Below are 21,756 nucleotides of genomic sequence, written 5' to 3'. Positions count from 1 at the left end.
CTATTTGTTCCTTCTGCTTGCCCCTACTACTACTACTACTAGTCGTTGGGTGTCAAGCGCGGTGGGAAAAGTCACACAGTAATCGTCAAAAATAAGAAAATGAGGTCATATAGATCACGGTCCCGCGTCATCCTTGTCATGTGGCGCAAAAATATATTTAAAAAGGGGAATGCAACACGAGGACTTCCCAGGAGGTCACCCATCCTAGTACTACTCTCGCCCAAGCACGCTTAACTTCGGAGTTCTGATGGGATCCGGTGCTTTAGTGCTGGTATGATCGCATCCGACATGCAACTATCTATTTGTTCCTTATGCTTGCCCCTACTACTACTACTACTACTACTAGTCGTTGGGTGTCAAGCGCGGTGGGAAAAGTCACACAGTAATCGTCAAAAATAAGAAAATGAGGTCATATAGATCACGCTCCCGCGTCATCCTTGTCACGTGGCGCAAAAATATATTTAAAAAGGGGAATGCAACACGAGGACTTCCCAGGAGGTCACCCATCCTAGTACTACTCTCGCCCAAGCACGCTTAACTTCGGAGTTCTGATGGGATCCGTTGCTTTAGTGCTGGTATGATCGCATCCGACATGCAACTATCTATTTCTTCCTTATGCTTGCCCCTACTACTACTACTACTACTACTACTACTACTAGTCGTTGGGTGTCAAGCGCGGTGGGAAAAGTCACACAGTAATCGTCAAAAATAAGAAAATGAGGTCATATAGATCACGGTCCCGCGTCATCCTTGTCACGTGCCGCAAAAATATATTTAAAAAGGGGAATGCAACACGAGGACTTCCCAGGAGGTCACCCATCCTAGTACTACTCTCGCCCAAGTACGCTTAACTTCGGAGTTCTGATGGGATCCGGTGCTTTAGTGCTGGTATGATCGCATCCGACATACAACTATCTATTTGTTCCTTATGCTTGCCCCTACTACTACTACTACTACTACTAGTAGTTGGGTGTCAAGCGCGGTGGGAAAAGTCACACAGTAATCGTCAAAAATAAGAAAATGAGGTCATATAGATCACGCTCCCGCGTCATCCTTGTCACGTGGCGCAAAAATATATTTAAAAAGGGAAATGCAACACAAGGACTTCCCAGGAGGTCACCCGTCCTAGTACTACTCTCGCCCAAGCACGCTTAACTTCGGAGTTCTGATGGGATCCGGTGCTTTAGTGCTGGTATGATCGCATCCGACATGCAACTATCTATTTGTTCCTTATGCTTGCCCCTACTACTACTACTACTACTACTACTACTACTACTAGTCGTTGGGTGTCAAGCGCGGTGGCAAAAGTCACACAGTAATCGTCAAAAATAAGAAAATGAGGTCATATAGATCACGGTCCCGCGTCATCCTTGTCACGTGCCGCAAAAATATATTTAAAAAGGGGAATGCAACACGAGGACTTCCCAGGAGGTCACCCATCCTAGTACTACTCTCGCCCAAGCACGCTTAACTTCGGAGTTCTGATGGGATCCGGTGCTTTAGTGCTGGTATGATCGCATCCGACATGCAACTATCTATTTGTTCCTTATGCTTGCCCCTACTACTACTACTACTACTAATCGTTGGGTGTCAAGCGCGGTGGGAAAAGTCACACAGTAATCGTCAAAAATAAGAAAATGAGGTCATATAGATCACGGTCCCGCGTCATCCTTGTCACGTGCCGCAAAAATATATTTAAAAAAGGGAATGCAACACGAGGACTTCCCAGGAGGTCACCCATCCTAGTACTACTCTCGCCCAAGCACGCTTAACTTCGGAGTTCTGATGGGATCCGGTGCTTTAGTGCTGGTATGATCGCATCCGACATGCAACTATCTATTTGTTCCTTATGCTTGCCCCTACTACTACTACTACTACTACTACTAGTCGTTGGGTGTCAAGCGCGGTGGGAAAAGTCACACAGTAATCGTCAAAAATAAGAAAATGAGGTCATATAGATCACGCTCCCGCGTCATCCTTGTCACGTGGCGCAAAAATATATTTAAAAAGGGGAATGCAACAAGAGGACTTCCCAGGAGGTCACCCATCCTAGTACTACTCTCGCCCAAGCACGCTTAACTTCGGAGTTCTGATGGGATCCGGTGCTTTAGTGCTGGTATGATCGCATCCGACATGCAACTATCTATTTCTTCCTTATGCTTGCCCCTACTACTACTACTACTACTACTACTACTACTACTACTAGTCGTTGGGTGTCAAGCGCGGTGGGAAAAGTCACACAGTAATCGTCAAAAATAAGAAAATGAGGTCATATAGATCACGGTCCCGCGTCATCCTTGTCACGTGGCGCAAAAATATATTGAAAAAGGGGAATGCAACACGAGGACTTCCCAGGAGGTCACACATCCTAGTACTACTCTCGCCCAAGCACGCTTAACTTCGGAGTTCTGATGGGATCCGATGCTTTAGTGCTGGTATGATCGCATCCGACATGCAACTATCTATTTGTTCCTTATGCTTGCCCCTACTACTACTACTACTACTACTACTACTAGTCGTTGGGTGTCAAGCGCGGTGGGAAAAGTCACACAGTAATCGTCAAAAATAAGAAAATGAGGTCATATAGATCACGGTCCCGCGTCATCCTTGTCATGTGGCGCAAAAATATATTTAAAAAGGGGAATGCAACACGAGGACTTCCCATGAGGTCACCCATCCTAGTACTACTCTCGCCCAAGCACGCTTAACTACGGAGTTCTGATGGGATCCGGTGCTTTAGTGCTGGTATGATCGCATCCGACATGCAACTATCTATTTGTTCCTTATGCTTGCCCCTACTACTACTACTACTACTACTAGTCGTTGGGTGTCAAGCGCGGTGGGAAAAGTCACACAGTAATCGTCAAAAATAAGAAAATGAGGTCATATAGATCACGCTCCCGCGTCATCCTTGTCACGTGGCGCAAAAATATATTTAAAAAGGGGAATGCAACACGAGGACTTCCCAGGAGGTCACCCATCCTAGTACTACTCTCGCCCAAGCACGCTTAACTTCGGAGTTCTGATGGGATCCGGTGCTTTAGTGCTGGTATGATCGCATCCGACATGCAACTATCTATTTCTTCCTTATGCTTGCCCCTACTACTACTACTACTACTACTACTACTACTAGTCGTTGGGTGTCAAGCGCGGTGGGAAAAGTCACACAGTAATCGTCAAAAATAAGAAAATGAGGTCATATAGATCACGGTCCCGCGTCATCCTTGTCACGTGCCGCAAAAATATATTTAAAAAGGGGAATGCAACACGAGGACTTCCGAGGAGGTCACCCATCCTAGTACTACTCTCGCCCAAGTACGCTTAACTTCGGAGTTCTGATGGGATCCGGTGCTTTAGTGCTGGTATGATCGCATCCGACATGCAACTATCTATTTCTTCCTTATGCTTGCCCCTACTACTACTACTACTACTACTACTACTACTACTACTACTAGTCGTTGGGTGTCAAGCGCGGTGGGAAAAGTCACACAGTAATCGTCAAAAATAAGAAAATGAGGTCATATAGATCACGCTCCCGCGTCATCCTTGTCACGTGCCGCAAAAATATATTTAAAAAGGGGAATGCAACACGAGGACTTTCGAGGAGGTCACCCATCCTAGTACTACTCTCGCCCAAGTACGCTTAACTTCGGAGTTCTGATGGGATCCGGTGCTTTAGTGCTGGTATGATCGCATCCGACATGCAACTATCTATTTGTTCCTTATGCTTGCCCCTACTACTAGTACTACTACTACTAGTCGTTGGGTGTCAAGCGCGGTGGGAAAAGTCACACAGTAATCGTCAAAAATAAGAAAATGAGGTCATATAGATCACGGTCCCGCGTCATCCTTGTCACGTGCCGCAAAAATATATTTAAAAAGGGAAATGCAACACGAGGACTTCCGAGGAGGTCACCCATCCTAGTACTACTCTCGCGCAAGCACGCTTAACTTCGGAGTTCTGATGGGATCCGGTGCTTTAGTGCTGGTATGATCGCATCCGACATGCAACTATCTATTTCTTCCTTATGCTTGCCCCTACTACTACTACTACTACTACTACTACTACTACTACTACTACTACTAGTCGTTGGGTGTCAAGCGCGGTGGGAAAAGTCACACAGTAATCGTCAAAAATAAGAAAATGAGGTCATATAGATCACGGTCCCGCGTCATCCTTGTCACGTGCCGCAAAAATATATTTAAAAAGGGGAATGCAACACGAGGACTTTCCAGGAGGTCACCCATCCTAGTACTACTCTCGCCCAAGCACGCTTAACTTCGGAGTTCTGATGGGATCCGGTGCTTTAGTGCTGGTATGATCGCATCCGACATGCAACTATCTATTTGTTCCTTATGCTTGCCCCTACTACTACTACTACTACTACTACTACTACTACTACTACTACTACTACTACTACTAGTCGTTGGGTGTCAAGCGCGGTGGGAAAAGTCACACAGTAATCGTCAAAAATAAGAAAATGAGGTCATATAGATCACGGTCCCGCGTCATCCTTGTCACGTGGCGCAAAAATATATTTAAAAAGGGGAATGCAACACGAGGACTTCCCAGGAGGTCACCCATCCTAGTACTACTCTCGCCCAAGCACGCTTAACTTCGGAGTTCTGATGGGATCCGGTGCTTTAGTGCTGGTATGATCGCATCCGACATGCAACTATCTATTTGTTCCTTATGCTTGCCCCTACTACTACTACTACGACTACTACTACTAGTACTACTACTACTAGTCGTTGGGTGTCAAGCGCGGTGGGAAAAGTCACACAGTAATCGTCAAAAATAAGAAAATGAGGTCATATAGATCACGCTCCCGCGTCATCCTTGTCACGTGGCGCAAAAATATATTTAAAAAGGGGAATGCAACACGAGGACTTCCCAGGAGGTCACCAATCCTAGTACTACTCTCGCCCAAGCACGCTTAACTTCGGAGTTCTGATGGGATCCGGTGCTTTAGTGCTGGTATGATCGCATCCGACATGCAACTATCTATTTCTTCCTTATGCTTGCCCCTACTACTACTACTACTACTACTACTACTAGTCGTTGGGTGTCAAGCGCGGTGGGAAAAGTCACACAGTAATCGTCAAAAATAAGAAAATGAGGTCATATAGATCACGGTCCCGCGTCATCCTTGTCACGTGCCGCAAAAATATATTTAAAAAGGGGAATGCAACACGAGGACTTCCCAGGAGGTCACCCATCCTAGTACTACTCTCGCCCAAGTACGCTTAACTTCGGAGTTCTGATGGGATCCGGTGCTTTAGTGCTGGTATGATCGCATCCGACATGCAACTATCTATTTGTTCCTTATGCTTGCCCCTACTACTACTACTACTACTACTACTAGTCGTTGGGTGTCAAGCGCGGTGAAAAAAGTCACACAGTAATCGTCAAAAATAAGAAAATGAGGTCATATAGATCACGCTCCCGCGTCATCCTTGTCACGTGGCGCAAAAATATATTTAAAAAGGGAAATGCAACACGAGGACTTCCCAGGAGGTCACCCATCCTAGTACTACTCTCGCCCAAGCACGCTTAACTTCGGAGTTCTGATGGGATCCGGTGCTTTAGTGCTGGTATGATCGCATCCGACATGCAACTATCTATTTGTTCCTTATGCTTGCCCCTACTACTACTACTACTACTAGTCGTTGGGTGTCAAGCGCGGTGGGAAAAGTCACACAGTAATCGTCAAAAATAAGAAAATGAGCTCATATAGATCACGGTCCCGCGTCATCCTTGTCACGTGCCGCAAAAATATATTTAAAAGGGGGAATGCAACACGAGGACTTCCCAGGAGGTCACCCATCCTAGTACTACTCTCGCCCAAGCACGCTTAACTTCGGAGTTCTGATGGGATCCGGTGCTTTAGTGCTGGTATGATCGCATCCGACATGCAACTATCTATTTGTTCCTTATGCTTGCCCCTACTACTACTACTACTACTACTACTACTAGTCGTTGGGTGTCAAGCGCGGTGGGATAAGTCACACAGTAATCGTCAAAAATAAGAAAATGAGGTCATATAGATCACGGTCCTGCGTCATCCTTGTCACGTGGCGCAAAAATTTATTTAAAAAGGGGAATGCAACACGAGGACTTCCCAGGAGGTCACCCATCCTAGTACTACTCTCGCCCAAGCACGCTTAACTTCGGAGTTCTGATGGGATCCGGTGCTTTAGTGCTGGTATGATCGCATCCGACATGCAACTATCTATTTGTTCCTTATGCTTGCCCTACTACTACTACTACTACTACTAGTCGTTGGGTGTCAAGCGCGGTGGGAAAAGTCACACAGTAATCGTCAAAAATAAGAAAATGAGGTCATATAGATCACGGTCCCGCGTCATCCTTGTCACGTGGCGCAAAAATATATTTAAAAAGGGGAATGCAACACGAGGACTTCCCAGGAGGTCACCCATCCTAGTACTACTCTCGCCCAAGCACGCTTAACTTCGGAGTTCTGATGGGATCCGGTGCTTTAGTGCTGGTATGATCGCATCCGACATGCAACTATCTATTTGTTCCTTATGCTTGCCCCTACTACTACTACTACTACTACTACTACTACTACTACTACTACTAGTCGTTGGGTGTCAAGCGCGGTGGGAGAAGTCACACAGTAATCGTCAAAAATAAGAAAATGAGGTCATATAGATCACGCTCCCGCGTCATCCTTGTCACGTGGCGCAAAAATATATTTAAAAAGGGGAATGCAACACGAGGACTTCCAGGAGGTCACGCATCCTAGTACTACTCTCGCCCAAGCACGCTTAACTTCGGAGTTCTGATGGGATCCGGTGCTTTAGTGCTGGTATGATCGCATCCGACATGCAACTATCTATTTGTTCCTTATGCTTGCCCCTACTACTACTACTACTACTAGTCGTTGGGTGTCAAGCGCGGTGGGAAAAGTCACACAGTAATCGTCAAAAATAAGAAAATGAGGTCATATAGATCACGCTCCCGCGTCATCCTTGTCACGTGGCGCAAAAATATATTTAAAAAGGGGAATGCAACACGAGGACTTCCCAGGAGGTCACCCATCCTAGTACTACTCTCGCCCAAACACGCTTAACTTCGGAGTTCTGATGGGATCCGGTGCTTCAGTGCTGGTATGATCGCATCCGACATGCAACCATCTATTTGTTCCTTATGCTTGCCCCTACTACTACTACTAATACTACTACTACTACTACTACTACTACTACTACTAGTCGTTGGGTGTCAAGCGCGGTGGGAAAAGTCACACAGTAATCGTCAAAAATAAGAAAATGAGGTCATATAGATCACGCTCCCGCGTCATCCTTGTCACGTGGCGCAAAAATATATTTAAAAAGGGGAATGCAACACGAGGACTTCCCAAGAGGTCACCCATCCTAGTACTACTATCGCCCAAGCACGCTTAACTTCGGAGTTCTGATGGGATCCGGTGCTTTAGTGCTGGTATGATCGCATCCGACATGCAACTATCTATTTGTTCCTTATGCTTGCCCCTACTACTACTACTACTACTAGTCGTTGGGTGTCAAGCGCGGTGGGAAAAGTCACACAGTAATCGTCAAAAATAAGAAAATGAGGTCATATAGATCACGGTCCCGCGTCATCCTTGTCACGTGGCGCAAAAATATATTTAAAAAGGGGAATGCAACACGAGGACTTCCCAAGAGGTCACCCATCCTAGTACTACTATCGCCCAAGCACGCTTAACTTCGGAGTTCTGATGGGATCCGGTGCTTTAGTGCTGGTATGATCGCATCCAACATGCAACTATCTATTTGTTCCTTATGCTTGCCCCTACTACTACTACTACTACTACTAGTCGTTGGGTGTCAAGCGCGGTGGGAAAAGTCACACAGTAATCGTCAAAAATAAGAAAATGAGGTCATATAGATCACGGTCCCGCGTCATCCTTGTCACGTGGCGCAAAAATATATTTAAAAAGGGGAATGCAACACGAGGACTTCCCAGGAGGTCAACCATCCTAGTACTACTCTCGCCCAAGCACGCTTAACTTCGGAGTTCTGATGGGATCCGGTGCTTTAGTGCTGGTATGATCGCATCCGACATGCAACTATCTATTTGTTCCTTATGCTTGCCCCTACTACTACTACTACTACTACTACTACTACTACTAGTCGTTGGGTGTCAAGCGCGGTGGGAGAAGTCACACAGTAATCGTCAAAAATAAGAAAATGAGGTCATATAGATCACGCTCCCGCGTCATCCTTGTCACGTGGCGCAAAAATATATTTAAAAAGGGGAATGCAACACGAGGACTTCCAGGAGGTCACCCATCCTAGTACTACTCTCGCCCAAGCACGCTTAACTTCGGAGTTCTGATGGGATCCGGTGCTTTAGTGCTGGTATGATCGCATCCGACATGCAACTATCTATTTGTTCCTTATGCTTGCCCCTACTACTACTACTACTACTAGTCGTTGGGTGTCAAGCGCGGTGGGAAAAGTCACACAGTAATCGTCAAAAATAAGAAAATGAGGTCATATAGATCACGCTCCCGCGTCATCCTTGTCACGTGGCGCAAAAATATATTTAAAAAGGGGAATGCAACACGAGGACTTCCCAGGAGGTCACCCATCCTAGTACTACTCTCGCCCAAACACGCTTAACTTCGGAGTTCTGATGGGATCCGGTGCTTCAGTGCTGGTATGATCGCATCCGACATGCAACCATCTATTTGTTCCTTATGCTTGCCCCTACTACTACTACTATACTACTACTACTACTACTACTACTACTACTACTACTACTACTACTACTAGTCGTTGGGTGTCAAGCGCGGTGGGAAAAGTCACACAGTAATCGTCAAAAATAAGAAAATGAGGTCATATAGATCACGCTCCCGCGTCATCCTTGTCACGTGGCGCAAAAATATATTTAAAAAGGGGAATGCAACACGAGGACTTCCCAAGAGGTCACCCATCCTAGTACTACTATCGCCCAAGCACGCTTAACTTCGGAGTTCTGATGGGATCCGGTGCTTTAGTGCTGGTATGATCGCATCCGACATGCAACTATCTATTTGTTCCTTATGCTTGCCCCTACTACTACTACTACTACTAGTCGTTGGGTGTCAAGCGCGGTGGGAAAAGTCACACAGTAATCGTCAAAAATAAGAAAATGAGGTCATATAGATCACGGTCCCGCGTCATCCTTGTCACGTGGCGCTAAAAAGGGGAATGCAACACGAGGACTTCCCAAGAGGTCACCCATCCTAGTACTACTATCGCCCAAGCACGCTTAACTTCGGAGTTCTGATGGGATCCGGTGCTTTAGTGCTGGTATGATCGCATCCAACATGCAACTATCTATTTGTTCCTTATGCTTGCCCCTACTACTACTACTACTACTAGTCGTTGGGTGTCAAGCGCGGTGGGAAAAGTCACACAGTAATCGTCAAAAATAAGAAAATGAGGTCATATAGATCACGGTCCCGCGTCATCCTTGTCACGTGGCGCAAAAATATATTTAAAAAGGGGAATGCAACACGAGGACTTCCCAGGAGGTCACCCATCCTAGTACTACTCTCGCCCAAGCACGCTTAACTTCGGAGTTCTGATGGGATCCGGTGCTTTAGTGCTGGTATGATCGCATCCGACATGCAACTATCTATTTGTTCCTTATGCTTGCCCCTACTACTACTACTACTAGTAGTACTACTACTACTACTAGTCGTTGGGTGTCAAGCGCGGTGGGAAAAGTCACACAGTAATCGTCAAAAATAAGAAAATGAGGTCATATAGATCACGCTCCCGCGTCATCCTTGTCACGTGGCGCAAAAATATATTTAAAAAGGGGAATGCAACACTAGGACTTCCCAGGAGGTCACCCATCCTAGTACTACTCTCGCCCAAGCACGCTTAACTTCGGAGTTCTGATGGGATCCGGTGCTTTAGTGCTGGTATGATCGCATCCGACATGCAACTATCTATTTGTTCCTTATGCTTGCCCCTACTACTACTACTACTACTAGTCGTTGGGTGTCAAGCGCGGTGGGAAAAGTCACACAGTAATCGTCAAAAATAAGAAAATGAGGTCATATAGATCACGCTCCCGCGTCATCCTTGTCACGTGGCGCAAAAATATATTTAAAAAGGGGAATGCAACACGAGGACTTCCCAGGAGGTCACCCATCCTAGTACTACTCTCGCCCAAACACGCTTAACTTCGGAGTTGTGATGGGATCCGGTGCTTCAGTGCTGGTATGATCGCATCCGACATGCAACCATCTATTTGTTCCTTATGCTTGCCCCTACTACTACTACTAATACTACTACTACTACTACTACTACTACTACTACTACTACTAGTCGTTGGGTGTCAAGCGCGGTGGGAAAAGTCACACAGTAATCGTCAAAAATAAGAAAATGAGGTCATATAGATCACGGTCCCGCGTCATCCTTGTCACGTGGCGCAAAAATATATTTAAAAAGGGGAATGCAACACGAGGACTTCCCAGGAGGTCACCCATCCTAGTACTACTCTCGCCCAAGCACGCTTAAGTTCGGAGTTCTGATGGGATCCGATGCTTTAGTGCTGGTATGATCGCATCCGACATGCAACTATCTATTTGTTCCTTATGCTTGCCCTACTACTACTACTACTACTACTAGTCGTTGGGTGTCAAGCGCGGTGGGAAAAGTCACACAGTAATCGTCAAAAATAAGAAAATGAGGTCATATAGATCACGGTCCCGCGTCGTCCTTGTCACGTGGCGCAAAAATATATTTAAAAAGGGGAATGCAACACGAGGACTTCCCAGGAGGTCACCCATCCTAGTACTACTCTCGCCCAAGCACGCTTAAGTTCGGAGTTCTGATGGGATCCGATGCTTTAGTGCTGGTATGATCGCATCCGACATGCAACTATCTATTTGTTCCTTATGCTTGCCCTACTACTACTACTACTACTAGTCGTTGGGTGTCAAGCGCGGTGGGAAAAGTCACACAGTAATCGTCAAAAATAAGAAGATGAGGTCATATAGATCACGGTCCCGCGTCGTCCTTGTCACGTGGCGCAAAAATATATTTAAAAAGGGGAATGCAACACGAGGACTTCCCAGGAGGTCACCCATCCTAGTACTACTCTCGCCCAAGCACGCTTAACTTCGGAGTTCTGATGGGATCCGGTGCTTTAGTGCTGGTATGATCACATCCGACATGCAACTATCTATTTGTTCCTTATGCTTGCCCCTACTACTACTACTACTAGTCGTTGGGTGTCAAGCGCGGTGGGAAAAGTCACACAGTAATCGTCAAAAATAAGAAAATGAGGTCATATAGATCACGGTCCCGCGTCATCCTTGTCACGTGGCGCAAAAATATATTTAAAAAGGGGAATGCAACACGAGGACTTCCCAGGAGGTCACCCATCCTAGTACTACTCTCGCCCAAGCACGCTTAAGTTCGGAGTTCTGATGGGATCCGATGCTTTAGTGCTGGTATGATCGCATCCGACATGCAACTATCTATTTGTTCCTTATGCTTGCCCTACTACTACTACTACTACTACTAGTCGTTGGGTGTCAAGCGCGGTGGGAAAAGTCACACAGTAATCGTCAAAAATAAGAAAATGAGGTCATATAGATCACGGTCCCGCGTCGTCCTTGTCACGTGGCGCAAAAATATATTTAAAAAGGGGAATGCAACACGAGGACTTCCCAGGAGGTCACCCATCCTAGTACTACTCTCGCCCAAGCACGCTTAAGTTCGGAGTTCTGATGGGATCCGATGCTTTAGTGCTGGTATGATCGCATCCGACATGCAACTATCTATTTGTTCCTTATGCTTGCCCTACTACTACTACTACTACTAGTCGTTGGGTGTCAAGCGCGGTGGGAAAAGTCACACAGTAATCGTCAAAAATAAGAAAATGAGGTCATATAGATCACGGTCCCGCGTCGTCCTTGTCACGTGGCGCAAAAATATATTTAAAAAGGGGAATGCAACACAAGGACTTCCCAGGAGGTCACCCATCCTAGTACTACTCTCGCCCAAGCACGCTTAACTTCGGAGTTCTGATGGGATCCGGTGCTTTAGTGCTGGTATGATCACATCCGACATGCAACTATCTATTTGTTCCTTATGCTTGCCCCTACTACTACTACTACTAGTCGTTGGGTGTCAAGCGCGGTGGGAAAAGTCACACAGTAATCGTCAAAAATAAGAAAATGAGGTCATATAGATGACGGTCCCGCGTCATCCTTGTCACGTGGCGCAAAAATATATTTAAAAAGGGGAATGCAACACGAGGACTTCCCAGGAGGTCACCCATCCTAGTACTACTCTAGCACAAGCACGCTTAACTTCGGAGTTCTGATGGGATCCAGTGCTTTAGTGCTGGTATGATCGCATCAGACATGCAACTATCTATTTGTTCCTTATGCTTGCCCCTACTACTACTACTACTACTACTACTACTAGTCGTTGGGTGTCAAGCGCGGTGGGAAAAGTCACACAGTAATCGTCAAAAATAAGAAAATGAGGTCATATAGATCACGCTCCCGCGTCATCCTTGTCACGTGGCGCAAAAATATATTTAAAAAGGGGAATGCAACACGAGGACTTCCCAGGAGGTCACCCATCCTAGTACTACTCTCGCCCAAGCACGCTTAACTTCGGAGTTCTGATGGGATCCGGTGCTTTAGTGCTGGTATGATCGCATCCGACATGCAACTATCTATTTGTTCCTTATGCTTGCCCTACTACTACTACTACTACTACTAGTCGTTGGGTGTCAAGCGCGGTGGGAAAAGTCACACAGTAATCGTCAAAAATAAGAAAATGAGGTCATATAGATCACGGTCCCGCGTCATCCTTGTCACGTGGCGCAAAAATATATTTAAAAAGGGGAATGCAACACGAGGACTTCCCAGGAGGTCACCCATCCTAGTACTACTCTCGCCCAAGCACGCTTAACTTCGGAGTTCTGATGGGATCTGGTGCTTTAGTGCTGGTATGATCGCATCCGACATGCAACTATCTATTTGTTCCTTATGCTTGCCCCTACTACTACTACTACTACTAGTCGTTGGGTGTCAAGCGCGGTGGGAAAAGTCACACAGTAATCGTCAAAAATAAGAAAATGAGGTTATATAGATCACGGTCCCGCGTCATCCTTGTCACGTGGCGCAAAAATATATTTAAAAAGGGGAATGCAACACGAGGACTTCCCAGGAGGTCACCCAGGGAATGCAACACGAGGACTTCCGAGGAGGTCACCCATCCTAGTACTACTCTCGCCCTACTACTACTACTACTACTACTACTACTACTACTACTACTACTAGTCGTTGGGTGTCAAGCGCGGTGGGAAAAGTCACACAGTAATCGTCAAAAATAAGAAAATGAGGTCATATAGATCACGGTCCCGCGTCATCCTTGTCACGTGGCGCAAAAATATATTTAAAAAGGGGAATGCAACACGAGGACTTCCCAGGAGGTCACCCATCCTAGTACTACTCTCGCCCAAGCACGCTTAACTTCGGAGTTCTGATGGGATCCGGTGCTTTAGTGCTGGTATGATCGCATCCGACATGCAACTATCTATTTGTTCCTTATGCTTGCCCCTACTACTACTACTACTACTACCACTACTACTACTACTACTACTAGTCGTTGGGTGTCAAGCGCGGTGGGAAAAGTCACACAGTAATCGTCAAAAATAAGAAAATGAGGTCATATAGATCACGCTCCCGCGTCATCCTTGTCACGTGGCGCAAAAATATATTTAAAAAGGGGAATGCAACACGAGGACTTCCCAGGAGGTCACCCATCCTAGTACTACTCTCGCCCTACTACTACTACTACTACTACTACTACTACTACTAGTCGTTGGGTGTCAAGCGCGGTGGGAAAAGTCACACAGTAATCGTCAAAAATAAGAAAATGAAGTCATATAGATCACGGTCCCGCGTCATCCTTGTCACGTGGCGTAAAAATATATTTAAAAAGGGGAATGCAACATGAGTTCTGATGGGATCCGGTGCTTTAGTGCTGGTATGATCGCATCCGACATGCAACTATCTATTTGTTCCTTATGCTTGCCCCTACTACTACTACTACTACTACTACTACTACTACTACTAGTCGTTGGGTGTCAAGCGCGGTGGGAAAAGTCACACAGTAATCGTCAAAAATAAGAATATGAGGTCATATAGATCACGTTCCCGCGTCATCCTTGTCACGTGGCGCAAAAATATATTTAAAAAGGGGAATGCAACACGAGGACTTCCCAGGAGGTCACCCATCCTAGTACTACTCTCGCCCAAGCACGCTTAACTTCGGAGTTCTGATGGGATCCGGTGCTTTAGTGCTGGTATGATTGCATCCGACATGCAACTATCTATTTGTTCCTTATGCTTGCCCCTACTACTACTACTACTACTAGTCGTTGGGTGTCAAGCGCGGTGGGAAAAGTCACACAGTAATCGTCAAAAATAAGAAAATGAGGTTATATAGATCACGGTCCCGCGTCATCCTTGTCACGTGGCGCAAAAATATATTTAAAAAGGGGAATGCAACACGAGGACTTCCCAGGAGGTCACCCAGGGAATGCAACACGAGGACTTCCCAGGAGGTCACCCATCCTAGTACTACTCTCGCCCTACTACTACTACTACTACTACTACTACTACTACTACTACTACTACTACTACTACTACTACTACTACTAGTCGTTGGGTGTCAAGCGCGGTGGGAAAAGTCACACAGTAATCGTCAAAAATAAGAAAATGAGGTCATATAGATCACGGTCCCGCGTCATCCTTGTCACGTGGCGCAAAAATATATTTAAAAAGGGGAATGCAACACGAGGACTTCCCAGGAGGTCACCAATCCTAGTACTACTCTCGCCCAAGCACGCTTAACTTCGGAGTTCTGATGGGATCCGGTGCTTTAGTGCTGGTATGATCGCATCCGACATGCAACTATCTATTTGTTCCTTATGCTTGCCCCTACTACTACTACTACTACCACTACTACTACTACTACTACTAGTCGTTGGGTGTCAAGCGCGGTGGGAAAAGTCACACAGTAATCGTCAAAAATAAGAAAATGAGGTCATATAGATCACGCTCCCGCATCATCCTTGTCACGTGGCGCAAAAATATATTTAAAAAGGGGAATGCAACACGAGGACTTCCCAGGAGGTCACCCATCCTAGTACTACTCTCGCCCTACTACTACTACTACTACTACTACTACTACTACTACTACTACTACTACTACTAGTCGTTGGGTGTCAAGCGCGGTGGGAAAAGTCACACAGTAATCGTCAAAAATAAGAAAATGAGGTCATATAGATCACGGTCCCGCGTCATCCTTGTCACGTGGCGTAAAAATATATTTAAAAAGGGGAATGCAACATGAGGACTTCCCAGGAGGTCACCCATCCTAGTACTACTCTCGCCGAAGCACGCTTAACTTCGGAGTTCTGATGGGATCTGGTGCTTTAGTGCTAGTATGATCGCATCCGACATGCAACTATCTATTTGTTCCTTATGCTTGCCCCTACTACTACTACTACTACTACTACTAGTCGTTGGGTGTCAAGCGCGGTGGGAAAAGTCACACAGTAATCGTCAAAAATAAGAAAATGAGGTCATATAGATCACGCTCCCGCGTCATCCTTGTCACGTGGCGCAAAAATATATTTAAAAAGGGGAATGCAACACGAGGACTTCCCAGGAGGTCACCCATCCTAGTACTACTCTCGCCCAAGCACGCTTAACTTCGGAGTTCTGATGGGATCCGGTGCTTTAGTGCTAGTATGATCGCATCCGACATGCAACTATCTATTTGTTCCTTATGCTTGCCCCTACTACTACTACTACTACTACTACTACTAATACTACTACTAGTCGTTGGGTGTCAAGCGCGGTGGGAAAAGTCACACAGTAATCGTCAAAAATAAGAAAATGAGGTCATATAGATCACGGTCCCGCGTCATCCTTGTCACGTGGCGTAAAAATATATTTAAAAAGGGGAATGCAACATGAGGACTTCCCAGGAGGTCACCCATCCTAGTACTACTCTCGCCGAAGCACGCTTAACTTCGGAGTTCTGATGGGATCTGGTGCTTTAGTGCTAGTATGATCGCATCCGACATGCAACTATCTATTTGTTCCTTATGCTTGCCCCTACTACTACTACTACTACTACTACTACTACTAGTCGTTGGGTGTCAAGCGCGGTGGGAAAAGTCACACAGTAATCGTCAAAAATAAGAAAATGAGGTCATATAGATCACGCTCCCGCGTCATCCTTGTCACGTGGCGCAAAAATATATTTAAAAAGGGGAATGCAACACGAGGACTTCCCAGGAGGTCACCCATCCTAGTACTAATCTCGCCCAAGCACGCTTAACTTCGGAGTTCTGATGGGATCCGGTGCTTTAGTGCTGGTATGATCGCATCCGACATGCAACTATCTATTTGTTCCTTATGCTTGCCCCTACTACTACTACTACTACTACTACTAATACTACTACTAGTCGTTGGGTGTCAAGCGCGGTGGGAAAAGTCACACAGTAATCGTCAAAAATAAGAAAATGAGGTCATATAGATCACGGTCCCGCGTCATCCTTGTCACGTGGCGCAAAAATATATTGAAAAAGGGGAATGCAACACGAGGACTTCCCAGGAGGTCACCCATCTTAGTACTACTCTCGCCCAAGCACGCTTAACTTCGGAGTTCTGATGGGATCCGGTGCTTTAGTGCTGGTATGATCGCATCCGACATGCAACTATCTATTTGTTCCTTATGCTTGCCCCTACTACTACTACTACTACTAGTCGTTGGGTGTCAAGCGCGGTGGGAAAAGTCACACAGTAATCGTCAAAAATAAGAAAATGAGGTCATATAGATCACGGTCCCGCGTCATCCTTGTCATGTGGCGCAAAAATATATTTAAAAAGGGGAATGCAACACGAGGACTTCCCAGGAGGTCACCCATCCTAGTACTACTCTCGCCCAAGCACGCTTAACTTCGGAGTTCTGATGGGATCCGATGCTTTAGTGCTGGTATGATCGCATCCGACATGCAACTATCTATTTGTTCCTTATGCTTGCCCCTACTACTACTACTACTAGTCGTTGGGTGTCAAGCGCGGTGGGAAAAGTCACACAGTAATCGTCAAAAATAAGAAAATGAGGTCATATAGATCACGCTCCCGCGTCATCCTTGTCACGTGGCGCAAAAATATATTTAAAAAGGGGAATGCAACACGAGGACTTCCCAGGAGGTCACCCATCCTAGTACTACTCTCGCCCAAGCACGCTTAACTTCGGAGTTCTGATGGGATCCGGTGCTTTAGTGCTGGTATGATCGCATCCGACATGCAACTATCTATTTCTTCCTTATGCTTGCCCCTACTGCTACTACTACTACTACTACTACTACTACTACTAGTCGTTGGGTGTCAAGCGCGGTGGGAAAAGTCACACAGTAATCGTCAAAAATAAGAAAATGAGGTCATATAGATCACGGTCCCGCGTCATCCTTGTCACGTGCCGCAAAAATATATTTAAAAAGGGGAATGCAACACGAGGACTTCCCAGGAGGTCACCCATCCTAGTACTACTCTCGCCCAAGTACGCTTAACTTCGGAGTTCTGATGGGATCCGGTGCTTTAGTGCTGGTATGATCGCATCCGACATGCAACTATCTATTTGTTCCTTATGCTTGCCCCTACTACTACTACTACTACTACTACTAGTCGTTGGGTGTCAAGCGCGGTGGGAAAAGTCACACAGTAATCGTCAAAAATAAGAAAATGAGGTCATATAGATCACGCTCCCGCGTCATCCTTGTCACGTGGCGCTCTTGCCCAAGTACGCTTAACTTCGGAGTTCTGATGGGATCCGGTGCTTTAGTGCTGGTATGATCGCATCCGACATGCAACTATCTATTTGTTCCTTATGCTTGCTACTACTACTACTACTACTACTACTAGTCGTTGGGTGTCAAGCGCGGTGGGAAAAGTCACACAGTAATCGTCAAAAATAAGAAAATGAGGTCATATAGATCACGCTCCCGCGTCATCCTTGTCACGTGGCGCAAAAATATATTTAAAAAGGGAAATGCAACACGAGGACTTCCCAGGAGGTCACCCATCCTAGTACTACTCTCGCCCAAGCACGCTTAACTTCGGAGTTCTGATGGGATCCGGTGCTTCAGTGCTGGTATGATCGCATCCGACATGCAACTATCTATTTGTTCCTTATGCTTGCCCCTACTACTACTACTACTACTACTACTACTACTACTACTACTAGTCGTTGGGTGTCAAGCGCGGTGGGAAAAGTCACACAGTAATCGTCAAAAATAAGAAAATGAGGTCATATAGATCACGGTCCCGCATCATCCTTGTCACGTGCCGCAAAAATATATTTAAAAAGGGGAATGCAACACGAGGACTTCCCAGGAGGTCACCCATCCTAGTACTACTCTCGCCCAAGCACGCTTAACTTCGGAGTTCTGATGGGATCCGGTGCTTTAGTGCTGGTATGATCGCATCCGACATGCAACTATCTATTTGTTCCTTATGCTTGCCCCTACTACTACTACTACTACTACAACTACTACTACTAGTCGTTGGGTGTCAAGCGCGGTGGGAAAAGTCACACAGTAATCGTCAAAAATAAGAAAATGAGGTCATATAGATCACGCTCCCGCGTCATCCTTGTCACGTGGCGCAAAAATATATTTAAAAAGGGGAATGCAACACGAGGACTTCCCAGGAGGTCACCCATCCTAGTACTACTCTCGCCCAAGCACGCTTAACTTCGGAGTTCTGATGGGATCCGGTGCTTTAGTGCTGGTATGATCGCATCCGACATGCAACTATCTATTTGTTCCTTATGCTTGCCCCTACTACTACTACTACTACTACTACTACTACTACTAGTCGTTGGGTGTCAAGCGCGGTGGGAAAAGTCACACAGTAATCGTCAAAAATAAGAAAATGAGGTCATATAGATCACGCTCCCGCGTCATCCTTGTCACGTGGCGCAAAAATATATTTAAAAAGGGGAATGCAACAAGAGGACTTCCCAGGAGGTCACCCATCCTAGTACTACTCTCGCCCAAGCACGCTTAACTTCGGAGTTCTGATGGGATCCGGTGCTTTAGTGCTGGTATGATCGCATCCGACATGCAACTATCTATTTCTTCCTTATGCTTGCCCCTACTACTACTACTACTACTACTACTACTACTACTACTACTAGTCGTTGGGTGTCAAGCGCGGTGGGAAAAGTCACACAGTAATCGTCAAAAATAAGAAAATGAGGTCATATAGATCACGGTCCCGCGTCATCCTTGTCACGTGGCGCAAAAATATATTGAAAAAGGGGAATGCAACACGAGGACTTCCCAGGAGGTCACACATCCTAGTACTACTCTCGCCCAAGCACGCTTAACTTCGGAGTTCTGATGGGATCCGATGCTTTAGTGCTGGTATGATCGCATCCGACATGCAACTATCTATTTGTTCCTTATGCTTGCCCCTACTACTACTACTACTACTACTACTAGTCGTTGGGTGTCAAGCGCGGTGGGAAAAGTCACACAGTAATCGTCAAAAATAAGAAAATGAGGTCATATAGATCACGGTCCCGCGTCATCCTTGTCATGTGGCGCAAAAATATATTTAAAAAGGGGAATGCAACACGAGGACTTCCCATGAGGTCACCCATCCTAGTACTACTCTCGCCCAAGCACGCTTAACTTCGGAGTTCTGATGGGATCCGGTGCTTTAGTGCTGGTATGATCGCATCCGACATGCAACTATCTATTTGTTCCTTATGCTTGCCCCTACTACTACTACTACTACTACTACTAGTCGTTGGGTATCAAGCGCGGTGGGAAAAGTCACACAGTAATCGTCAAAAATAAGAAAATGAGGTCATATAGATCACGCTTCCGCGTCATCCTTGTCACGTGGCGCAAAAATATATTTAAAAAGGGGAATGCAACACGAGGACTTCCCAGGAGGTCACCCATCCTAGTACTACTCTCGCCCAAGCACGCTTAACTTCGGAGTTCTGATGGGATCCGGTGCTTTAGTGCTGGTATGATCGCATCCCACATGCAACTATCTATTTCTTCCTTATGCTTGCCCCTACTACTACTACTACTACTACTACTACTACTACTACTAGTCGTTGGGTGTCAAGCGCGGTGGGAAAAGTCACACAGTAATCGTCAAAAATAAGAAAATGAGATCATATAGATCACGCTCCCGCGTCATCCTTGTCACGTGCCGCAAAAATATATTTAAAAAGGGGAATGCAACACGAGGACTTCCGAGGAGGTCACCCATCCTAGTACTACTCTCGCCCAAGTACGCTTAACTTCGGAGTTCTGATGGGATCCGGTGCTTTAGTGCTGGTATGATCGCATCCGACATGCAACTATCTATTTCTTCCTTATGCTTGCCCCTACTACTACTACTACTACTACTACTACTACTACTACTACTACTACTACTAGTCGTTGGGTGTCAAGCGCGGTGGGAAAAGTCACACAGTAATCGTCAAAAATAAGAAAATGAGGTCATATAGATCACGCTCCCGCGTCATCCTTGTCACGTGCCGCAAAAATATATTTAAAAAGGGGAATGCAACACGAGGACTTCCGAGGAGGTCACCCATCCTAGTACTACTCTCGCCCAAGTACGCTTAACTTCGGAGTTCTGATGGGATCCGGTGCTTTAGTGCTGGTATGATCGCATCCGACATGCAACTATCTATTTGTTCCTTATGCTTGCCCCTACTACTACTACTACTACTACTACTACTACTACTACTACTACTAGTCGTTGGGTGTCAAGCGCGGTGGGAAAAGTCACACAGTAATCGTCAAAAATAAGAAAATGAGGTCATATAGATCACGGTACCGCGTCATCCTTGTCACGTGCCGCAAAAATATATTTAAAAAGGGAAATGCAACACGAGGACTTCCGAGGAGGTCACCCATCCTAGTACTACTCTCGCCCAAGCACGCTTAACTTCGGAGTTCTGATGGGATCCGGTGCTTTAGTGCTCGTATGATCGCATCCGACATGCAACTATCTATTTCTTCCTTATGCTTGCCCCTACTACTACTACTACTACTACTACTACTACTAGTCGTTGGGTGTCAAGCGCGGTGGGAAAAGTCACACAGTAATCGTCAAAAATAAGAAAATGAGGTCATATAGATCACGGTCCCGCGTCATCCTTGTCACGTGCCGCAAAAATATATTTAAAAAGGGGAATGCAACACGAGGACTTCCCAGGAGGTCACCCATCCTAGTACTACTCTTGCCCAAGCAAGCTTAACTTCGGAGTTCTGATGGGATCCGGTGCTTTAGTGCTGGTATGATCGCATCCGACATGCAACTATCTATTTGTTCCTTATGCTTGCCCCTACTACTACTACTACTACTACTACTACTACTACTACTAGTCGTTGGGTGTCAAGCGCGGTGGGAAAAGTCACACAGTAATCGTCAAAAATAAGAAAATGAGGTCATATAGATCACGGTCCCGCGTCATCCTTGTCACGTGGCGCAAAAATATATTTAAAAAGGGGAATGCAACACGAGGACTTCCCAGGAGGTCACCCATCCTAGTACTACTCTCGCCCAAGCACGCTTAACTTCGGAGTTCTGATGGGATCCGGTGCTTTAGTGCTGGTATGATCGCATCCGACATGCAACTATCTATTTGTTC

The 21,756-nt window shown here is 46.0% G+C and overlaps 65 non-coding genes across 65 annotated transcripts; all 65 read right to left on the bottom strand.

Annotated features, from left to right (window-relative positions):
* Positions 1–166: 166 nt before the first annotated feature.
* Positions 167–285, bottom strand: LOC123434612. The gene has a single exon (XR_006625894.1). It is a non-coding gene; the product is annotated as a 5S ribosomal RNA (ribosomal RNA).
* Positions 286–470: 185 nt separating this feature from the next.
* Positions 471–589, bottom strand: LOC123437148. Its single transcript, XR_006628344.1, has one exon. It is a non-coding gene; the product is annotated as a 5S ribosomal RNA (ribosomal RNA).
* A 194-nt stretch (positions 590–783) lies between these two features.
* LOC123436872 lies at positions 784–902 on the bottom strand. The gene has a single exon (XR_006628079.1). It is a non-coding gene; the product is annotated as a 5S ribosomal RNA (ribosomal RNA).
* Positions 903–1,087: 185 nt separating this feature from the next.
* On the bottom strand, positions 1,088–1,206 carry LOC123438592. Its single transcript, XR_006629728.1, has one exon. It is a non-coding gene; the product is annotated as a 5S ribosomal RNA (ribosomal RNA).
* Positions 1,207–1,403: 197 nt separating this feature from the next.
* LOC123434611 lies at positions 1,404–1,522 on the bottom strand. The gene has a single exon (XR_006625892.1). It is a non-coding gene; the product is annotated as a 5S ribosomal RNA (ribosomal RNA).
* Positions 1,523–1,704: 182 nt separating this feature from the next.
* Positions 1,705–1,823, bottom strand: LOC123434610. Its single transcript, XR_006625891.1, has one exon. It is a non-coding gene; the product is annotated as a 5S ribosomal RNA (ribosomal RNA).
* Positions 1,824–2,011: 188 nt separating this feature from the next.
* Positions 2,012–2,130, bottom strand: LOC123438047. Its single transcript, XR_006629209.1, has one exon. It is a non-coding gene; the product is annotated as a 5S ribosomal RNA (ribosomal RNA).
* Positions 2,131–2,330: 200 nt separating this feature from the next.
* On the bottom strand, positions 2,331–2,449 carry LOC123432065. Its single transcript, XR_006623665.1, has one exon. It is a non-coding gene; the product is annotated as a 5S ribosomal RNA (ribosomal RNA).
* A 191-nt stretch (positions 2,450–2,640) lies between these two features.
* Positions 2,641–2,759, bottom strand: LOC123435605. Its single transcript, XR_006626849.1, has one exon. It is a non-coding gene; the product is annotated as a 5S ribosomal RNA (ribosomal RNA).
* Positions 2,760–2,944: 185 nt separating this feature from the next.
* Positions 2,945–3,063, bottom strand: LOC123434609. The gene has a single exon (XR_006625890.1). It is a non-coding gene; the product is annotated as a 5S ribosomal RNA (ribosomal RNA).
* A 194-nt stretch (positions 3,064–3,257) lies between these two features.
* On the bottom strand, positions 3,258–3,376 carry LOC123438655. Its single transcript, XR_006629787.1, has one exon. It is a non-coding gene; the product is annotated as a 5S ribosomal RNA (ribosomal RNA).
* Positions 3,377–3,579: 203 nt separating this feature from the next.
* LOC123432476 lies at positions 3,580–3,698 on the bottom strand. The gene has a single exon (XR_006624056.1). It is a non-coding gene; the product is annotated as a 5S ribosomal RNA (ribosomal RNA).
* Positions 3,699–3,883: 185 nt separating this feature from the next.
* LOC123432577 lies at positions 3,884–4,002 on the bottom strand. The gene has a single exon (XR_006624153.1). It is a non-coding gene; the product is annotated as a 5S ribosomal RNA (ribosomal RNA).
* A 209-nt stretch (positions 4,003–4,211) lies between these two features.
* LOC123436983 lies at positions 4,212–4,330 on the bottom strand. Its single transcript, XR_006628188.1, has one exon. It is a non-coding gene; the product is annotated as a 5S ribosomal RNA (ribosomal RNA).
* A 218-nt stretch (positions 4,331–4,548) lies between these two features.
* LOC123434608 lies at positions 4,549–4,667 on the bottom strand. The gene has a single exon (XR_006625889.1). It is a non-coding gene; the product is annotated as a 5S ribosomal RNA (ribosomal RNA).
* Positions 4,668–4,873: 206 nt separating this feature from the next.
* On the bottom strand, positions 4,874–4,992 carry LOC123438133. Its single transcript, XR_006629293.1, has one exon. It is a non-coding gene; the product is annotated as a 5S ribosomal RNA (ribosomal RNA).
* A 191-nt stretch (positions 4,993–5,183) lies between these two features.
* On the bottom strand, positions 5,184–5,302 carry LOC123436871. The gene has a single exon (XR_006628078.1). It is a non-coding gene; the product is annotated as a 5S ribosomal RNA (ribosomal RNA).
* A 188-nt stretch (positions 5,303–5,490) lies between these two features.
* On the bottom strand, positions 5,491–5,609 carry LOC123435416. Its single transcript, XR_006626668.1, has one exon. It is a non-coding gene; the product is annotated as a 5S ribosomal RNA (ribosomal RNA).
* A 182-nt stretch (positions 5,610–5,791) lies between these two features.
* On the bottom strand, positions 5,792–5,910 carry LOC123434606. The gene has a single exon (XR_006625888.1). It is a non-coding gene; the product is annotated as a 5S ribosomal RNA (ribosomal RNA).
* Positions 5,911–6,101: 191 nt separating this feature from the next.
* LOC123434605 lies at positions 6,102–6,220 on the bottom strand. The gene has a single exon (XR_006625887.1). It is a non-coding gene; the product is annotated as a 5S ribosomal RNA (ribosomal RNA).
* A 184-nt stretch (positions 6,221–6,404) lies between these two features.
* Positions 6,405–6,523, bottom strand: LOC123434604. Its single transcript, XR_006625886.1, has one exon. It is a non-coding gene; the product is annotated as a 5S ribosomal RNA (ribosomal RNA).
* A 206-nt stretch (positions 6,524–6,729) lies between these two features.
* LOC123432791 lies at positions 6,730–6,847 on the bottom strand. Its single transcript, XR_006624360.1, has one exon. It is a non-coding gene; the product is annotated as a 5S ribosomal RNA (ribosomal RNA).
* Positions 6,848–7,029: 182 nt separating this feature from the next.
* Positions 7,030–7,148, bottom strand: LOC123435915. Its single transcript, XR_006627158.1, has one exon. It is a non-coding gene; the product is annotated as a 5S ribosomal RNA (ribosomal RNA).
* Positions 7,149–7,360: 212 nt separating this feature from the next.
* LOC123438284 lies at positions 7,361–7,479 on the bottom strand. Its single transcript, XR_006629435.1, has one exon. It is a non-coding gene; the product is annotated as a 5S ribosomal RNA (ribosomal RNA).
* Positions 7,480–7,661: 182 nt separating this feature from the next.
* On the bottom strand, positions 7,662–7,780 carry LOC123438283. Its single transcript, XR_006629434.1, has one exon. It is a non-coding gene; the product is annotated as a 5S ribosomal RNA (ribosomal RNA).
* Positions 7,781–7,965: 185 nt separating this feature from the next.
* On the bottom strand, positions 7,966–8,084 carry LOC123436017. The gene has a single exon (XR_006627256.1). It is a non-coding gene; the product is annotated as a 5S ribosomal RNA (ribosomal RNA).
* Positions 8,085–8,281: 197 nt separating this feature from the next.
* On the bottom strand, positions 8,282–8,399 carry LOC123438243. Its single transcript, XR_006629397.1, has one exon. It is a non-coding gene; the product is annotated as a 5S ribosomal RNA (ribosomal RNA).
* Positions 8,400–8,581: 182 nt separating this feature from the next.
* LOC123435914 lies at positions 8,582–8,700 on the bottom strand. Its single transcript, XR_006627157.1, has one exon. It is a non-coding gene; the product is annotated as a 5S ribosomal RNA (ribosomal RNA).
* Positions 8,701–8,926: 226 nt separating this feature from the next.
* LOC123438282 lies at positions 8,927–9,045 on the bottom strand. Its single transcript, XR_006629433.1, has one exon. It is a non-coding gene; the product is annotated as a 5S ribosomal RNA (ribosomal RNA).
* Positions 9,046–9,216: 171 nt separating this feature from the next.
* LOC123438281 lies at positions 9,217–9,335 on the bottom strand. The gene has a single exon (XR_006629432.1). It is a non-coding gene; the product is annotated as a 5S ribosomal RNA (ribosomal RNA).
* A 182-nt stretch (positions 9,336–9,517) lies between these two features.
* On the bottom strand, positions 9,518–9,636 carry LOC123434602. Its single transcript, XR_006625884.1, has one exon. It is a non-coding gene; the product is annotated as a 5S ribosomal RNA (ribosomal RNA).
* A 200-nt stretch (positions 9,637–9,836) lies between these two features.
* LOC123436909 lies at positions 9,837–9,955 on the bottom strand. Its single transcript, XR_006628116.1, has one exon. It is a non-coding gene; the product is annotated as a 5S ribosomal RNA (ribosomal RNA).
* A 182-nt stretch (positions 9,956–10,137) lies between these two features.
* LOC123432491 lies at positions 10,138–10,256 on the bottom strand. Its single transcript, XR_006624070.1, has one exon. It is a non-coding gene; the product is annotated as a 5S ribosomal RNA (ribosomal RNA).
* Positions 10,257–10,474: 218 nt separating this feature from the next.
* LOC123431880 lies at positions 10,475–10,593 on the bottom strand. The gene has a single exon (XR_006623479.1). It is a non-coding gene; the product is annotated as a 5S ribosomal RNA (ribosomal RNA).
* Positions 10,594–10,777: 184 nt separating this feature from the next.
* LOC123431879 lies at positions 10,778–10,896 on the bottom strand. The gene has a single exon (XR_006623478.1). It is a non-coding gene; the product is annotated as a 5S ribosomal RNA (ribosomal RNA).
* A 181-nt stretch (positions 10,897–11,077) lies between these two features.
* Positions 11,078–11,196, bottom strand: LOC123435163. The gene has a single exon (XR_006626424.1). It is a non-coding gene; the product is annotated as a 5S ribosomal RNA (ribosomal RNA).
* Positions 11,197–11,375: 179 nt separating this feature from the next.
* On the bottom strand, positions 11,376–11,494 carry LOC123431878. Its single transcript, XR_006623477.1, has one exon. It is a non-coding gene; the product is annotated as a 5S ribosomal RNA (ribosomal RNA).
* Positions 11,495–11,678: 184 nt separating this feature from the next.
* Positions 11,679–11,797, bottom strand: LOC123431877. Its single transcript, XR_006623475.1, has one exon. It is a non-coding gene; the product is annotated as a 5S ribosomal RNA (ribosomal RNA).
* A 181-nt stretch (positions 11,798–11,978) lies between these two features.
* Positions 11,979–12,097, bottom strand: LOC123436311. The gene has a single exon (XR_006627541.1). It is a non-coding gene; the product is annotated as a 5S ribosomal RNA (ribosomal RNA).
* Positions 12,098–12,276: 179 nt separating this feature from the next.
* Positions 12,277–12,395, bottom strand: LOC123433037. Its single transcript, XR_006624596.1, has one exon. It is a non-coding gene; the product is annotated as a 5S ribosomal RNA (ribosomal RNA).
* Positions 12,396–12,586: 191 nt separating this feature from the next.
* On the bottom strand, positions 12,587–12,705 carry LOC123434601. Its single transcript, XR_006625883.1, has one exon. It is a non-coding gene; the product is annotated as a 5S ribosomal RNA (ribosomal RNA).
* A 184-nt stretch (positions 12,706–12,889) lies between these two features.
* Positions 12,890–13,008, bottom strand: LOC123436133. The gene has a single exon (XR_006627368.1). It is a non-coding gene; the product is annotated as a 5S ribosomal RNA (ribosomal RNA).
* Positions 13,009–13,452: 444 nt separating this feature from the next.
* LOC123434600 lies at positions 13,453–13,571 on the bottom strand. The gene has a single exon (XR_006625882.1). It is a non-coding gene; the product is annotated as a 5S ribosomal RNA (ribosomal RNA).
* Positions 13,572–14,251: 680 nt separating this feature from the next.
* LOC123434897 lies at positions 14,252–14,370 on the bottom strand. The gene has a single exon (XR_006626166.1). It is a non-coding gene; the product is annotated as a 5S ribosomal RNA (ribosomal RNA).
* A 468-nt stretch (positions 14,371–14,838) lies between these two features.
* On the bottom strand, positions 14,839–14,957 carry LOC123438132. Its single transcript, XR_006629292.1, has one exon. It is a non-coding gene; the product is annotated as a 5S ribosomal RNA (ribosomal RNA).
* Positions 14,958–15,394: 437 nt separating this feature from the next.
* Positions 15,395–15,513, bottom strand: LOC123432935. The gene has a single exon (XR_006624501.1). It is a non-coding gene; the product is annotated as a 5S ribosomal RNA (ribosomal RNA).
* A 188-nt stretch (positions 15,514–15,701) lies between these two features.
* On the bottom strand, positions 15,702–15,820 carry LOC123435634. The gene has a single exon (XR_006626878.1). It is a non-coding gene; the product is annotated as a 5S ribosomal RNA (ribosomal RNA).
* Positions 15,821–16,023: 203 nt separating this feature from the next.
* LOC123432934 lies at positions 16,024–16,142 on the bottom strand. The gene has a single exon (XR_006624500.1). It is a non-coding gene; the product is annotated as a 5S ribosomal RNA (ribosomal RNA).
* Positions 16,143–16,336: 194 nt separating this feature from the next.
* Positions 16,337–16,455, bottom strand: LOC123435018. The gene has a single exon (XR_006626279.1). It is a non-coding gene; the product is annotated as a 5S ribosomal RNA (ribosomal RNA).
* Positions 16,456–16,655: 200 nt separating this feature from the next.
* On the bottom strand, positions 16,656–16,774 carry LOC123435084. Its single transcript, XR_006626346.1, has one exon. It is a non-coding gene; the product is annotated as a 5S ribosomal RNA (ribosomal RNA).
* Positions 16,775–16,956: 182 nt separating this feature from the next.
* On the bottom strand, positions 16,957–17,075 carry LOC123436442. Its single transcript, XR_006627667.1, has one exon. It is a non-coding gene; the product is annotated as a 5S ribosomal RNA (ribosomal RNA).
* A 179-nt stretch (positions 17,076–17,254) lies between these two features.
* On the bottom strand, positions 17,255–17,373 carry LOC123434599. The gene has a single exon (XR_006625881.1). It is a non-coding gene; the product is annotated as a 5S ribosomal RNA (ribosomal RNA).
* Positions 17,374–17,573: 200 nt separating this feature from the next.
* LOC123436869 lies at positions 17,574–17,692 on the bottom strand. The gene has a single exon (XR_006628076.1). It is a non-coding gene; the product is annotated as a 5S ribosomal RNA (ribosomal RNA).
* Positions 17,693–18,117: 425 nt separating this feature from the next.
* On the bottom strand, positions 18,118–18,236 carry LOC123435428. Its single transcript, XR_006626679.1, has one exon. It is a non-coding gene; the product is annotated as a 5S ribosomal RNA (ribosomal RNA).
* Positions 18,237–18,439: 203 nt separating this feature from the next.
* LOC123434598 lies at positions 18,440–18,558 on the bottom strand. The gene has a single exon (XR_006625880.1). It is a non-coding gene; the product is annotated as a 5S ribosomal RNA (ribosomal RNA).
* Positions 18,559–18,755: 197 nt separating this feature from the next.
* LOC123434597 lies at positions 18,756–18,874 on the bottom strand. Its single transcript, XR_006625879.1, has one exon. It is a non-coding gene; the product is annotated as a 5S ribosomal RNA (ribosomal RNA).
* A 197-nt stretch (positions 18,875–19,071) lies between these two features.
* Positions 19,072–19,190, bottom strand: LOC123438046. The gene has a single exon (XR_006629208.1). It is a non-coding gene; the product is annotated as a 5S ribosomal RNA (ribosomal RNA).
* Positions 19,191–19,393: 203 nt separating this feature from the next.
* On the bottom strand, positions 19,394–19,512 carry LOC123432064. Its single transcript, XR_006623664.1, has one exon. It is a non-coding gene; the product is annotated as a 5S ribosomal RNA (ribosomal RNA).
* Positions 19,513–19,700: 188 nt separating this feature from the next.
* LOC123434920 lies at positions 19,701–19,819 on the bottom strand. Its single transcript, XR_006626187.1, has one exon. It is a non-coding gene; the product is annotated as a 5S ribosomal RNA (ribosomal RNA).
* A 188-nt stretch (positions 19,820–20,007) lies between these two features.
* Positions 20,008–20,126, bottom strand: LOC123434596. The gene has a single exon (XR_006625878.1). It is a non-coding gene; the product is annotated as a 5S ribosomal RNA (ribosomal RNA).
* Positions 20,127–20,326: 200 nt separating this feature from the next.
* On the bottom strand, positions 20,327–20,445 carry LOC123438653. Its single transcript, XR_006629785.1, has one exon. It is a non-coding gene; the product is annotated as a 5S ribosomal RNA (ribosomal RNA).
* Positions 20,446–20,657: 212 nt separating this feature from the next.
* Positions 20,658–20,776, bottom strand: LOC123438652. The gene has a single exon (XR_006629784.1). It is a non-coding gene; the product is annotated as a 5S ribosomal RNA (ribosomal RNA).
* A 206-nt stretch (positions 20,777–20,982) lies between these two features.
* LOC123432326 lies at positions 20,983–21,101 on the bottom strand. The gene has a single exon (XR_006623915.1). It is a non-coding gene; the product is annotated as a 5S ribosomal RNA (ribosomal RNA).
* Positions 21,102–21,295: 194 nt separating this feature from the next.
* Positions 21,296–21,414, bottom strand: LOC123431660. Its single transcript, XR_006623249.1, has one exon. It is a non-coding gene; the product is annotated as a 5S ribosomal RNA (ribosomal RNA).
* Positions 21,415–21,614: 200 nt separating this feature from the next.
* LOC123434595 lies at positions 21,615–21,733 on the bottom strand. The gene has a single exon (XR_006625877.1). It is a non-coding gene; the product is annotated as a 5S ribosomal RNA (ribosomal RNA).
* Between the last annotated feature and the right edge of the window lie 23 nt (positions 21,734–21,756).

This window comes from Hordeum vulgare, chromosome 2H, assembly GCF_904849725.1.
Source record: "Hordeum vulgare subsp. vulgare chromosome 2H, MorexV3_pseudomolecules_assembly, whole genome shotgun sequence".
Lineage (NCBI taxonomy): Eukaryota > Viridiplantae > Streptophyta > Magnoliopsida > Poales > Poaceae > Hordeum > Hordeum vulgare.
The sequence above is the reverse complement of the archived record's forward strand: the minus strand, read 5'-3'. Positions and strand labels throughout refer to the sequence as shown.